The 14,586-nt window shown below is 38.2% G+C and overlaps 1 protein-coding gene across 1 annotated transcript in view; it reads left to right on the top strand.

Annotated features, from left to right (window-relative positions):
- Positions 1-14,586, top strand: part of Adgrl4 (adhesion G protein-coupled receptor L4) — a 107,593-nt gene that overhangs the window by 27,157 nt on the left and 65,850 nt on the right. The window lies entirely within an intron of this gene.

Genomic DNA, 14,586 nt, shown 5'->3' with positions numbered 1-14,586 from the left:
TTTTGATTTGCATGATAGAGGGCTAATATCCAGAATATATAAATAACTCAAGAAGCTAAATAACAACAAATCAAGTAACACAATTTTAAAAATGGAGTACAGAGCTAAACAGAGAATTCTCAATTGAGGAATATTGAATGGTAGGGAAACACTTAAATAAATGTTCAAAATGCATGCCTTTTAAAAACTGAAGTTGCAAACCATCACAAAAATTCTCAATCCTTAACCTCCCTTTCAAAATTAAATGAAATCATCTAAGTTGCATTTCCATGCACTGAAACCCATAAACAGATACTGGGTAATCTAGATAATAGAGAGACAGACAGACAGACAGATAGATAGATAGATAGATAGATACATACATACATACATACATACATATATACATACATACATACATACTGTGCATATATACAAAATTCATACATACATATATAGATACATAGATACATGATAGATGATAGATAGATAGATATATAGATAGATAGATAGATAGATAGATAGATGATGAGATGATGACTGGATGCTGGGCAGATAAACAGACAAACAGAAGAAAGATAGATGACAGACAGACACTACTATAACATTAGTACTGTGACTCAAACCATCTCTCACTGAATACCAGTCACTCTCATTTTACCAGAAGAAAAAGAAAGTTAAATTGAAAAGAATACAATTGAAGATTTTCATTTTTAGCCAAAATAAAAGATAATTTTAAATTCACTTTAAGAAAAATATATAAGAGAGCTATGTGATTTAAGAGTTCCTTTTACTTTCAGACATTACTATTTTGTAAGTTGGCAAAGAAGGAGTTATTGTTCATTGTGTTAATCTTTTCTGTTTTATTCTCTTTCCTCTTTGATTTGCCTATACTGGTGTCTTACATTTCATACATGTTTTATGTGTGAAGGGTTATAGTACTGATAACTCTGTTCTACTCTGTAGCTTTGTTTTGATTTTACATTTAAAGTATTTCAATGTTTCTTTTGAGCCATTTTCACTATGTAAAGTTTTTGATGATTCCAATTCATTAGTTAGTTAAATTCTTTTTTTTTCCATAATTTTATTTTTCTCATTAGTTACATTTTGTTAATTCTGGATCCCAGCTGTATCCCTCATTCCCTCCCCAATCCCACCCTCCCTCCCTCATCTCCTCCCTGCCCCTTTCCAAGTCCACTAATAGGGGAGGACCTAATTCTTAAATATTGTCTTTTGGATGGGGAGGGGCTCAGACCCAGTAAATACCAGGCAAATGTTCTACACTCTAGCATCTAAAAATTCCTTCTTTAAATGTGTTTTGTCTTTATCTAACTGTATTCTCGCTATATTTTTATCTATATCAGCAAATGTCTTAACCTTTAATATCTGAATATATCACAAGGATACATCATATCAAATCAAATGTATGCCATAATTTGTAAGTTTTTGCACTTCAGCTGGATAAGTTTGAAGCTGTCAAAATGTGAAGCTTTCTGGCGTTTGTTTCTCACCAATGGCACGCCGTTTCTGTCAACATGGATTCAACCAAAGCTGATCCAGACCAAGTCCTGTTGGATATTTTCCTTTGTCATGGCAGTTAATAACATTCTCAATTTTTAGCTTCCTTTACAAACCTCAGACTTCAAGAACTGTACCCATTGCAAATTTCTCCGTGTTTCTGTGGCTTAGTGTCACTTTTTCTTTTCATTCCCGCTGACATTATTTTTTAAATAACTAATTACAGAGATTTAGGAAATGACTAAGCCATCTGTTTGTCATGAAAGCACAGGAGCAGAGTTCTTTATCTAAGGCTGTGTGAAAATTCAAAAGCATTGTTTGAATACTTCCACACTCCCTCTCACCATCCTTTAATGTTCACCTTTCTGTCTGTCAGAGTTCAATGTATCTTTGCCCCAAATTTCACCACAAATTAGTGTTTGTCAACATACAACTCTACTTTTTCTTTTTTCTTAGCACATATCCTGAGTTTTCAGACACAGTCCCTAAATTTTTTGAAAGTATATGGTATGCCTCATTCTAGACGCTGCAATTTAAGAATTATGTCCACTGCTGACGTTTCTCTGTAGCTGCTGTAGCATCGTCTGAAGGTTGAGCTGCAATTGCTCTATGCCACTTGCATGTTTAGGTTTCTTTTAAGTCAGCAGAGAGTTGTGCTCCCTGAATGTCCACATTATTGCTATCAAATCTGTATTTTTCAACAATCTAACCCAGAGCCCCCCTCTGTTGCCAGGATGTCCTCCAACTCGGTGATTGTGCTGCAGACACCCACGTGCTAAGATTATGAGAGGGAAATCACACCAGTTTACTCATTAGTTCCTAAAAATAACCTGTTTACTCGGATTAGAATTACAAGCAAAGGTTCATTGCCTGCTTCCTTTTAATGTTAAGTTTCATGTCTTTTTCATCTCTTTGCTCCCGCTTTTCACTTCAAACATTTTTAGAGCTGTCTCTAATCATGTAACCACTTCATTAATTAATTTTAATTTAAACTAAATTAATTAGTTATTAGATATTTTTACTCAAGCACTACTTGATTCTTTAAACTCCTTGCATATTCCTTAAAAGAAGCTCTCGCACATATTCTAAGATCTGCCCTTATCTCATTAATGTTTAAACATAGCTTATATATTCCAGAAGTTAATTTGTAAAAGTCTCTGAGTTTGCTAATTTCTGTTTCTGTCCTTCTTGACAAGTGGTGGGATTTTTATGGGCCTGTTAAAATTAATTTTATTTAAAAAGATTGATGGTAGTCTTCGTATTTGGAGGGTCTGTGATGTCTCTACCAAAGAAATTCCTCTGCAGCAGAAAGACTGATCTGTGTTTCCCTGTGGCTGTTCCGTCCACACCGAGGCCTACGGCTCACTATGCCTTGTATAAGCTTAGAGTTCCTAGAGCCATAGTTACCGGATGATGACATTTTAGATGTTCGCCCCACACCCACTCACATAGTGCAGGTCATGCCAAATAATCTTATCTTTTCTACCAGGTGATGGTTCTCTTCCTGGCCCTGCTGGGGCTGGGTGTGTTTCCCTTTGATGTCTCGGTTTTTGGCAGGTGCCTCAGTCCAAGCTCCAAAAGGCCATTAAGATATTCACTGCCCTAAAAGTCTTTGAAGCTTTGTTTTATTGCCTTTTTAAAAAAAAACTTTCTGCTAAGGTTTTCTCACATTGTTAGAATATGAAATCAAAACTCATAAATCTTATAACCAGGAATACACTTAGCTCGTCCAGGAAGACGGCACCAGTCTCCGAATGACAGCAAAGACAGGAGGGAAAGTTGGATGACCTGAGTGTTCTGCTAATCCTCCCCAGAGGTGACTTAGATGATGGTTTTATTTTTAAGCCACTTTGAAATGAGCTTTCCTGGCATTGTTGGGGAAGGGAGATTGGCAGGAAGTCCTCCCCTCGCTGAGGAGCTACTGGCAGATGACAGCTACTGAAAAGCCAGTTTTCTTTAAAGGCGTGGATCCTGACCAGGCAACTATGCTCGGGTGAATGCCCACAAACCCAAGAACATATGTACAGTGAAAATTGGACTCAGTGGGTTGTTTGGTTTGGTTTGTTCTTCTTTTGGTTTGGGTTTTGTGTGTGTGTGTGTGTTTGTGTTGGGGGAGTTGTTTATTTGTTGGATGGTTGTTGTTGCTATTGTTTTGTTTTTTGAAACAGGGTTTCTCTGTGTATCCTGGCTATCCTGAAACTCGCTCTGTAAATCAGGCTGGCCTCTAACTCAAGAGATTCACCTTCCTCTACCACCTGAGTGCTGGGATTAAAGGGGTGAACCACCACTGTCAGGCTTTGATTTGGGTTTTTTTTTTTTTTGTTTTTGTTTTTAATTTTTTATATTAATTACAGTCTATTCACTTTGTAACCCAGATGTAGCCCCCTCTATCATTCTCTCCCAATCCTACCTTCTCTCCCTAATCTCCTCCCATGCCCCACTCCAAGTCCAAGGAGGTGATTCTCCTCCCCTTTCATCTGACCCTAGCCGAACAGGTCTCATCAAGACTGGCTGCATTGTCTTCCTCTGTGGCCTGGCAAGGCTGCTCTCCCCTCAGAGGGAGGTGATCAAAGAGCCAGCCACTGGGTTTTAAGCAAAGACACAATGTTTGATTAGTAGGGAAGTAGAAGGTGAATTGGTTGCTTGAAATCATAGGAAATATAAATGGGGTTTTGCTATAAATCTATCTTGATGAGTGAGATGAAATTTAAGTTTTTAATTCTATAATGAATCATCAAACCAAAAATACTTCAATATATCAATAGAAAAACTAATATCTAAAATAGTCCTATCTCATAAAGTAAAAACATCAATAGAAAATTATGTACATATCTATTTATTGACATACTATTTAAAAGATTCTAAAGGTTGAACACAACTGGAAGTGAAATGACAAAAAGTCCCAATGAGACCATTTCTAAGAAGACTGTAAAAATAGGTATAAATAGCAACATCAAACAATAAGTATGTATAATTAAACATAATCTAAAAATTATAAAATATTCTGTAGTTGTATGAAGGGCAAGAAAGAAGAACTGTAATAATTTAAATTACCCAATTTGTATTTTAAACTTATTTTTCATTAATGATTCATCAAAATTCATAAAAAAATACAAAATAGATATTTTAATTGTGCTTAGGTTACACTTTTATAAAGCTGAAGAAAACTAAACTTTTATTTTCTGTTATATGCTTTTTCTAGTCTTTTCATAATCTTATTATTTTGCTTGTTTTAGTATAAAAATTATACAGTGTGGCCAAGGGACACAGCTCAGTTGGTAGAGTGCTTACCCAGCATTCATCAAAGCCTGGTACAGTTCGCAGTTTAAACTGATTGTGATGGCACACGCTTGGGACACAAAAGTGTGAGAATCAAGGTTCGAGGTCATCACCTGCTCTTTAGGTATATAAAGGCCAGCCTGAACAACATCACATCCTATCTCATACAGTAACAATAACTGTAAATGATGCTCATACACTTACAGTATAAAAGCAACTAAAGCCAAAGAGCATGTACTGAGCATCTACTGAAGACGATAGCTCAGCTGACCATGATCACAGTACTCCCATCAACACGATGAACAGAAATTCTTACTGTGTTTTATAATTGAAAAACAAGGGTAACTTTTCTCTATATGATTTTTTTTGTGCAATAAATTAACATAATAATTTGAGATATAAAGCAAATGGACATGTTAAAAAGCCATGGCTTCATAACAAACAGTATATTTTTCCAGCCTTCTTTACCCTGGGAAGCAAACACTTCCTAGCACCTAAGACATATTAGTGCTTAAAACACTAACTTTTCATCTCCTTTGATCTGGTGATTTTATTTTAGCTTATTGCCCAGCTGGTCTTTTTATTTTATTCTGTCTCCCTTAGCTTTGCATAATGACATTCCTGCTCTGTGGAGGGGTTTATGGTGTAGAAAGAAGAATGGAAATTAGAAAGCTGCTTTTCAGAGGAGCCAGTGACTTCTGCTAGAGCACACAGATGTCCAAAAGATTAATAACATATTGGGAAATGACTATTTAGCTTGCGACAAAGAATTACTGGAGAATACAGTAAAAGGGCACAGTGTGTGTGCGTGGTGGCTGTACAAGGAGAGATGAATTGCCCTGCTCGCCTCGGAGCTTAGACAATGCTCATGGTAAATGCAACAGGATGAAGTGCAAGGCGAGTAACTTAGGTAACATTTAGGGAAGGAGTCTCAGTGTGAATGGTGTTTAGTGCTGAAATGAGCAGCATGAGGAGACCTCAAAGATACCTCAAGAGGATTTTATAAACAGCACAAGTTTGCACCTCTGTGCAATGATTTAAACAGGAGCGATGCATGACGTGACATTTCCACATCATCCTTACCCTTAATTCTGTAAAAATAAGAAATATTTCCTAAAAACTGCTCATAAATCCCACTGAACTTCATTTTGGCATTCTCAATGGTGAGCTGTGCTGAAGGAGTTTTATAAATAAACCATCAACTCTTTGGTGGCTTTAAATTTTCCTCTTTCACAAATATTAAATAAAACTATTCTAAGTGTAGAAGTCAGCACTGTTTTAAAATAAACCTCTCAAATGGTCTCTGTTAAAGGGGATACAGTAAACAGCAGTATTTTGTGTGTTGCTTTATAATTCTTTATATGTGAATTCTGAACCAATGACAATTTGAAATGTAAATAAAAATACCCAGAACTTAGCATGAGGAAGCCTAATGAGGCAATATAATATTTGAGGGAGGGAAAATTGTGTATGTATGTGTGACAGAGAATGTGTATGTGAAAATGTCTGCTTTGTGTATGTGTGTGAGTGTATATGTGTGTGTATGTGTCTGAGAGTATGTGTATGTGCTGTGTATATGTGAATGTGTACATTTCTGTGTGTTTATGAGTATGTATATACACGTGAGTATCTCTTTGTATGCATTTTTGTGCATGCATGAAAGAATTTTTGTGCTATGTGTGTGTCAACTATGTGTATGCTATGTGTATGTGTGTGAGTGTATATGTGTGTGACTGTTGAGTGTGTGTGTGTGTGTGTGTGTGTACCACAAATCAGCAGGTAGGGCAGCTTTATGTTAAGCTGCGTCCCACAATATTGGCATTCCTTATTCCAGTGAGGTTAAGTAGGAATGACTTAGAAACCATGTTTATTTATTGTGAAGATGGATGACAATAGATGTTTGAATATCCTCAACCTTTCATGGGTGGAAGAATAGAGAGAGAGAGAACTGTCTTGTTGAGAAATATATAAATTTTGTTACGTAAGCAGTTTACATCATAAAAAGACGTGATTCATATTTTGAGATTATAGCTTTCATGACTGAACAGTGTTTATTTTTGAAGGTTTGATTCCTCATTCACCAACTGTTGTTATAAATTGGATTGACTTTCTTAGGAGGGCCAGGTGTGTATACAGGACAATCACAGTGCACAGAGAACTCGGCCGTGCCCCTCTGTCCTTATTTAGCTGCATTTGGAGAGATGATTACACAGAACTTAACTGCTAACCAATTTACAAGTTAATATGGAGGTCTACAAACACCAAGGCAGTGTGCTGCACACTCTAGGTGTGTGCTTGCAGACTGAGAAATAACCCAGCCTCTTATGTTTCTAAAACTGTGACACGTGGTCTCACTATGTCCCCCAGCTCGTGGTGATAATGGGTTCTAGCCCAGGAAAGCCTTCATTTTGAAATCTTTCTGTCTCAGTCTTCAGACTATCTGGAATTATGGACCTGTACCACAAGACCCAGCTGTATTCTAAGTTTAAAATATTAGAATGTAGAACACTGGCATTAGATCATCAGACCATTTATAGGTATCAGAATATGAAGAAAGAAATTAGAATCTGCTTTTTTGGCCTTATACCACCTTGCATTTCAAGTTTTTCCACTTTGAAAAGTTTATGTCTTTGACTCCACTTTTATGAGTAGTGAAACAACTCATAAAATATAAAGAAGAAGATTTTTTTGTGTGCAAGGACCATTTGAAACAGCAAGTGTAAAACACACACAGATTCCAATACTGAAATGTCACTGTGATAATCCTCTCTTCTGTGTTTGTAAAAATATACTGAGGTTTTGTGGGCTATTCTCAAAGTATGTATCATGTATGTTGAAGAGTATTGTTATGAAGAAAATATAATAATTAAGAATATCAATATCCAATGATTGCCTGAATAGTCACATAAGAGACAGATTAACATGTTGAATGTTGCTGTTTTTTTTTTTTTTCTCTAGATTGTAGCTTTTCATTTCCTGTGTTCTGGGCTAAGACACATGCTTGTATTTTCACAGTTGCACGTATGCATCAAGTTTTTAAAATAAAATAAAATTAACAAGTATAGTGAGTAAAATGCTCAATTACATGTTTAATTGCAGAGGGCTCTACAGCCCCTTGATAGTTTCACAATCTCTAGAACTCTGGAGCACATGTTCAGAGATGTTTCCAACAGGGAGGAAAATGAAATGTTGGGAAGCTTTGATACAGTAGACACAGTCCTCAAACGAAGGGACACCCTGTGACAAAATTGTGTACCAAAGATCTGATCACCAAAGCTTTCCTGCACATTCATGGTAAATAAGTGTGGAGATGCTTATAGGTAAGTGTATGGAAGCACAGCTTAGTACACAGTACTGAAGTTTTGAATTTTAACTTAGAAAAGCCTTAGTTGCCTAGAGCTTCTTTCCACATCTCCTAGCCTACATTACTTGCAAGGACTGACTGCCACAGTTACACTGTGAGAAGCTTCCGCGCTGGAAAGGACTTTTCCTGTTAAGTCTAGCTGATGGTTAATACCAACTCTATCGGCTGCTGTATGGGACTGATTACAGCCAGGATCTGGTAATGCCAGTTCAGACTCAACACAGAATCTCCAAACTGTCACCCCAACAAACATACCTCACTTTTGCATGTGGGTTTATGTCTGAGTTTCTATTCTACAGCATCTGTCATTAGAGCAGCAAAGCTTTTCTGTTACTACTGAGTCATCTAACCTGTTTTCCTATATTCAGGCATATACTTTCAAAGCATCTCTTTGTATTTTAATTTTTTTTACTAAGCGTGATTACTATGTACTCTTCATTTAATGAGCTCGTGTAAAATGTTTAAGTCCAATATCAATACTTAGAATGTTTCATCACCTCCGAAAACTTTCTATACCTCCATCACCATCAGGCTGCCCCCAAATCTCAAGCAAGCTCTGAGGACTTCTACCTTTAGTCTCCATCCATATCAAACACACAGAATCCTTCCCACAATATCTCCTTCACAGAATTATTTCGTGACGTAGTCATACTGTGGATACACATTCCAATTATTTATAGTTTGGGGCTCTCATGAAGGAAGCACTGTGAGCATCAGACACAAGGCTCAGGGCAGCCATCTACTGAAACTGTACAGCTAATGCCTAGAAGCAGAACTGCCAGCTCACAGATAGGCACCTGTTGCAGTGTGTAACACAGAGACAAACGGCTGAACCATTTTGCTCTCCCACAGGCAAGTGGGAGAGATCTACAAATTTGGTCCAACACTTGGACCAGGGAAGTGTTGCAGATTAAACCCAAGTACCTATGAATGCTAGGCAAATGCTATCAGTTAGCTACATACCTGAACTCAATTCATGGTTTAATATTTAGCTTCTGTTTATGTCTAAATCTTTAAAAATAATGTTTTGATTTATATGTGGAAAATAAAAAATAGTTCTTTAGAGCTAAAGACAATCTCTCTAATGTATATGAACATATGTAAGCAAGTTAATGCTCACAAACATGCCTGTGTAAGTAAGACATAAGTTTATATACATTAAGCTACACATAGAGTTAGAAGATAGTTAACCTTTTGGAGCTAAAATAAAATCCTTTTTAAAAGATATACAAAGTGGCTGGAGAGAAGACTCAGCAGTTCAGAGCACTTGCTGCATTGCTAAGAACTAAAGTTTGGGTTTATGTCCCCGGACCAATATCAGGTAGTCCACAACTGCCTGTAACTCCAACTTTACGGGATCCGATTCCCTCTTCTAGCCTCCAAGGACCCAAGCCTTACCACCCACACACCTCAAAGTAAAAGCAAAAATAAATCCTTAAAAATAAATAATTAAAAAGGCACTCAAATTGGGCAGTGAAGGTGAGGGCTTGTTTGTTTGTTTGTTTGTTTGTTTGTTTAATTCTAAACTAAGAATCAAAATTAAGAAGCTATTTTTCCAATGTTTTGAAACTGGTTCCTAGTGGGGGAAGGAGTGGCTAAAGCAGGAGGTAAACAGAGAAATAAATCAGAGGAAATGACATTTGAGACAAAATGCAAATGCTAAAACCTAAGGGTGCCACCTGTCTGGCTTTCCTTAAAAACACAGAAATATGTGCTCTGCAACTGAATTCTGTCTGACGCCCCTTGCTGGGAGGCCTGCACCAGGCAGCAGCCAGCTCCACTGGCAGTCACGGTCGTCAACCAAACTTCCCACGTTTTCCGTACCCTGGGATAGACAACAACAACAGATGGAGTACCACTGCAACATAAAAAACATTTGCAGGAAACCAGACACAGATGCATGCCGGCCATGAAGTTGTGTGGAAAGTTTTATAATTTGAGAAATTAATCATGAAATAAAACCATTGCTGAATCAGGAAACAGAATCTCAAGGACTGAGGAGAGCTTTGATGGTGAACAGATTCCGTTTATGAAACCAAATAGTCAACACTACTTTTGTCACATTTTCAAACAATCCAATTTGTTTCCCAACCTGTTTCTTTTTATGTTTGATAAATGCCTATCAACATACTAATGATGAGTATATACTGTAATTAAATTTTGCCTTTCATTTTTCTCTCTCTTAATTATCTTTTTCATGTTTTGGGATTTTATCCTTTCCTTCCTATTTGTAATGCCCATTTATGCTATCTAGATAATAGAATGCTGATGAATAAATAAGATTAATTAATCTCAAAACTTGTAACTCTCAGTTCACTGCTGTAGTGAAGAGAACATCTTGCATGTAAGAATTCTTGCAGACATTAGTGCAATCACAATGCTCTGTTAGCGTGAGATGGGACTGAGAACACAGACATTAGTGCAATCACAATGCTCTGTTAGCGTGAGATGCGACTGAGAACACAGACATTAGTGCAATCACAATGCTCTGTTAGCGTGAGATGCGACTGAGAACACAGACATTAGTGCAATCACAATGCTCTGTTAGCGTGAGATGGGACTGAGAACACAGACATTAGTGCAATCACAATGCTCTGTTAGCGTGAGATGGGACTGAGAACACAGACATTAGTGCAATCACAATGCTCTGTTAGCGTGAGATGGGACTGAGAACACAGCTTGCATCAGCTGAGCTTGAGGCTGATAACCCAGCTGGGAGGTTTTTTTTTTTAATTTAATTTAATTTTATTAATTACACTTTATTCACTTTGTATCCCCCCATAAGCCCCTCCCTCCTCCCCTCCCGATCCCACCCTCCAACCCCCTTCTTCACTCATGTACCTCCCCAAGTCCACTGATAGGGGAGGTCCACCTCTCCTTCCTTCTTAGTCTATCTGATCACATAAGGAGTGGCTGCATTGTCATCTTCTGTGGCCTGGAAAGGCTGCTCCCCCCTCAGGGGGAGGTGATCAAAGAGCAGGCCAATCAGATTATGTCAGGGGCAGTTCCTCTTCCCATTACTATGGAACCAACTTGGACACTAAACTGCCATGGGCTTCATCTGTGCAGGGATTCTAGGTTATCTCCATGCATGGTACTTGGTTGGAGTATGAGTCTCTGGGAAGACCCCTGTGTTCAAATTTCTGATTCTGTTCTTCTCCTTGTGGAGTTCCTGTCCTCTCCAGATCTTACTTTTTCCCACTTCTTACATAAGATTCCATTCACACTGCCCAAAAGTTGGCCATAAGTCTCAGCATCTGCTTTGATAGTCTGCAGGGCAAAGCCTTTCAGAGGCCCTCCGTGGTGGGTTTCTAGCTTGTTTCCTTTTTTCTTCTTCTTCCGATACCCTTCCTCCTTGCCTTTTAGGATGGGGATTGAGCATTTTAGTTAGGGTCCTCTCTCTTGATTAGTTTCTTTAGATGTACAGATTTTAGTAGGTGAGTGAGTATATGCCATGTGTGTCTTTCTGCTTCTGGGACAGCTCACTCAGGATGATCCTTTCCAGGTCCCACCATTTACCAACAAATTTCATGATTTCCTTATTTTTCATTGCTGAGTAATACTCCATTGTGTAGATGTACCACAATTTCTGCATCCATTCTTCAGTTGAGGGGCATCTGGGCTATTTCCAGCTTCTGGCTATTACAAATAAAGCTGCTACAAACATGGTTGAGCAAATGTCCTTATTGTGTACTTGAACCTCTTTTGGATATATGCCTAGGAGTGGTATGGCTGGATCTTGAGGAAGTGCTATTCCTGTTATCTGAGAAAGCACCAGATTGATTTCCAGAGTGACTGTACAAGTTTACATTCCCACCAGCAGTGGAGAAGGGTTCCCCTTTCTCCACAACCTCTCCAGCATGTGTTGTCACTTGAGTTTTTCATCTTGGCCATTCTCATGGGTGTAAGGTGAAATCTCAGGGTCATTTTGATTTTCATTTCCCTGATGGCTAATGAGGTTGAGCATTTCTTTAAGTGTTTCTCTGCCATTTGATATTTCTCTACAGAGAATTCTCTGTTTAGCTCTGTTCCCTATTTTTGAATCAGGTTACTTGGTTTGCTGTTTTTCAGGTTCTTTAGTTCTTTATATATACTGGATATTAGCCCTCTGTCAGAAAAAAAAGGTTGGTGAAGATTCTTTCCAATCTGTAGGCAGTCATTTTGTTTTGATGATGGTGTCATTTGCTTTACAGAAGCTTTAAAGTCTTAGAGAGATCAGGGATACAAGGCACATATCTAAACATAGTAAAGGCAATATACAGCAAGCCTATAGCCAACATCAAACTAAACGGAGAGAAACTTAAAGAAATCCCACTGAAATCAGGGACAAGACAAGGCTGCCCACTCTCCCCATATCTCTTCAACATAGTTCTGGAAGTCCTTGCTAGAGCAATAAGACAGATGAAGGAGATCAAGGAGATACAAATTGGAAAGGAAGAAGTCAAATTATCACTATTTGCAGATGATATGATAGTATACGTGAGTGACCCCAAAAACTCTACCAGGGAACTCCTACAGCTGATAAACACCTTCAGCAAAGTGGCCAGATACAAAATTAACTCAAAAAATCAGTAGCCCTCCTGTATACAAAAGACAAAAGGGCTGAGAAAGAAATTAGGGAAACAACACCCCTCACAATAGCCACCAATGACGTAAAGTACCTTAGTCTGACCCTAACCAAGCAAGTCAAAGACTTGTATGAAAAAAAATTTCAAGTCTCTGAAGAAAGAATTAGAAGAAGATATGAGAAGATGGAAAGATCTCCCATGCTCATGGCTTGGTAGGATTAACATAGTAAAAATGGCCATCTTACCAAAAGCAATCTACAGATTCAATGCAATTCCCATCAAATTACCAACACAATTCTTTACAGACCTGGAAAGAAAAATTCTCAACTTCATATGGAATAACAAGAAACCCAGAATCGCTAAAATAATCCTCTACAATAAAAGATCCCCTGGATGTATCTCCATCCCTGAACTCAAGCTGTACTATAGAGCAACAGTAATAAAAACTGCATGGTACTAGCAAAGAAACAGAATGATGGATCAACGGAACCGAACAGAGGACCCAGAAATAAACCCACACACTTATGGACACCTGATCTTTGACAAAGATGCCAAAACCAGCTGTGAGTTTTAAATGAGTAGGAAGTCTCCCAGGGCAGAACTCAGCAGGTGATCTGCTTTACAGTCTGTTTCAGTAGTGCAGCCCCTGGAGTATGACTGGAAGCACTTGAGGGTCCTTGATGAGTCTCAGTTCTCCAGGTCCTCCTACTGAAGGTATGGTTTTCTCTACTTTGCAGAAGAAGGAAGTCTGGTGCAGTGAAAAAGAGTTACATTTTCTCTCAATGGCTTTTATCAACCCCAAATCCACAAGAGAATGTTATTTAATTATTTCATCCAGTTTCTGTGCTGCTAGCAGAAATAATTATTATTTTCCTGTTGAAAAATCTGTTAGCAAGATGTGGATTTGAAAGAAAACTTCTCGACATTTTCTAGTGTCAGCACAGATCAGGAGTCAGATTTCAAAGCTTTCTCTGACAGCCAAATGCTGTGTCCAGATCTGCGCCATGTCTCCTGTGTTTAGTGCTGTCATCTGTAAAATGGGGCACGATCACAGAAGAGGTTTGTTTAAACCTCCAACAGTGTGCCCTAGAACCTAGTCTGTTACTGCCTACTAAGTGTCAGGTGGGCACTGATTCGGTAACATTGGCTATGCATGTTTCCTGGTTACTTCCAGCTTTGAATCTTTAGGGATTCAAGAAGACAATCATTACATTTGCTTTTTTAAGCACTTGTGCTGTTTGCTACAAAGTCGTTGATTTGTGATGTAAGCAGTAGACCTCACTGTTTTCCTAACAGTTAATTGCTCTAGTGCCCAGGGACTTCAGAGAAACTTAACTGTTAACGTGTTGCTCTCTAATATTTACTTTTCCTAGCCTGAAGGTTTGCAGAGATAAACAAGCCTGCACAAGAAGGTAGTGCTCCAGATAGTTCCTGTTCTAGCATAGGTAATATTGAATGATTAGGCAGATTTCTGTTCTCATTACAAAATATCATATAAACTATAGTTTCATATGTAAGGACAATTTTCTTTAAAAATTGTTAAGTCTAGGTTCTCTTCATGCATGGTTGGTTGGTTGGTTGGGTGGTTGGTTGGTTCATTAGCCTCTGCAGAACCCCCTCTACTCAAGTTTCTTTTTTTTTTTTTACTCTTGTTGGTCTCCTTGTGGGGTTCCTGTCCCCTCCATGTCCATCTATTCCTCCCCATTTTTTTCAGTAAGACTCCCTGCACTCTACCCAAAGTTTGGCTGTGGGTCTCAGCATCTGCTTCAAACCCCTATTGGGTGGAGCCTTTCAGAGGACCCTCTATAGTAGGCTCCCATCCTGTTCACTCTCTTCCACCTCTTCTGGTGTTTATCCTGTGAATGAGATATAATGAAT

Source organism: Meriones unguiculatus, chromosome 10 (assembly GCF_030254825.1).
Source record: "Meriones unguiculatus strain TT.TT164.6M chromosome 10, Bangor_MerUng_6.1, whole genome shotgun sequence".
Lineage (NCBI taxonomy): Eukaryota > Metazoa > Chordata > Mammalia > Rodentia > Muridae > Meriones > Meriones unguiculatus.
This window is presented reverse-complemented; position numbering and strand designations above follow the sequence as displayed.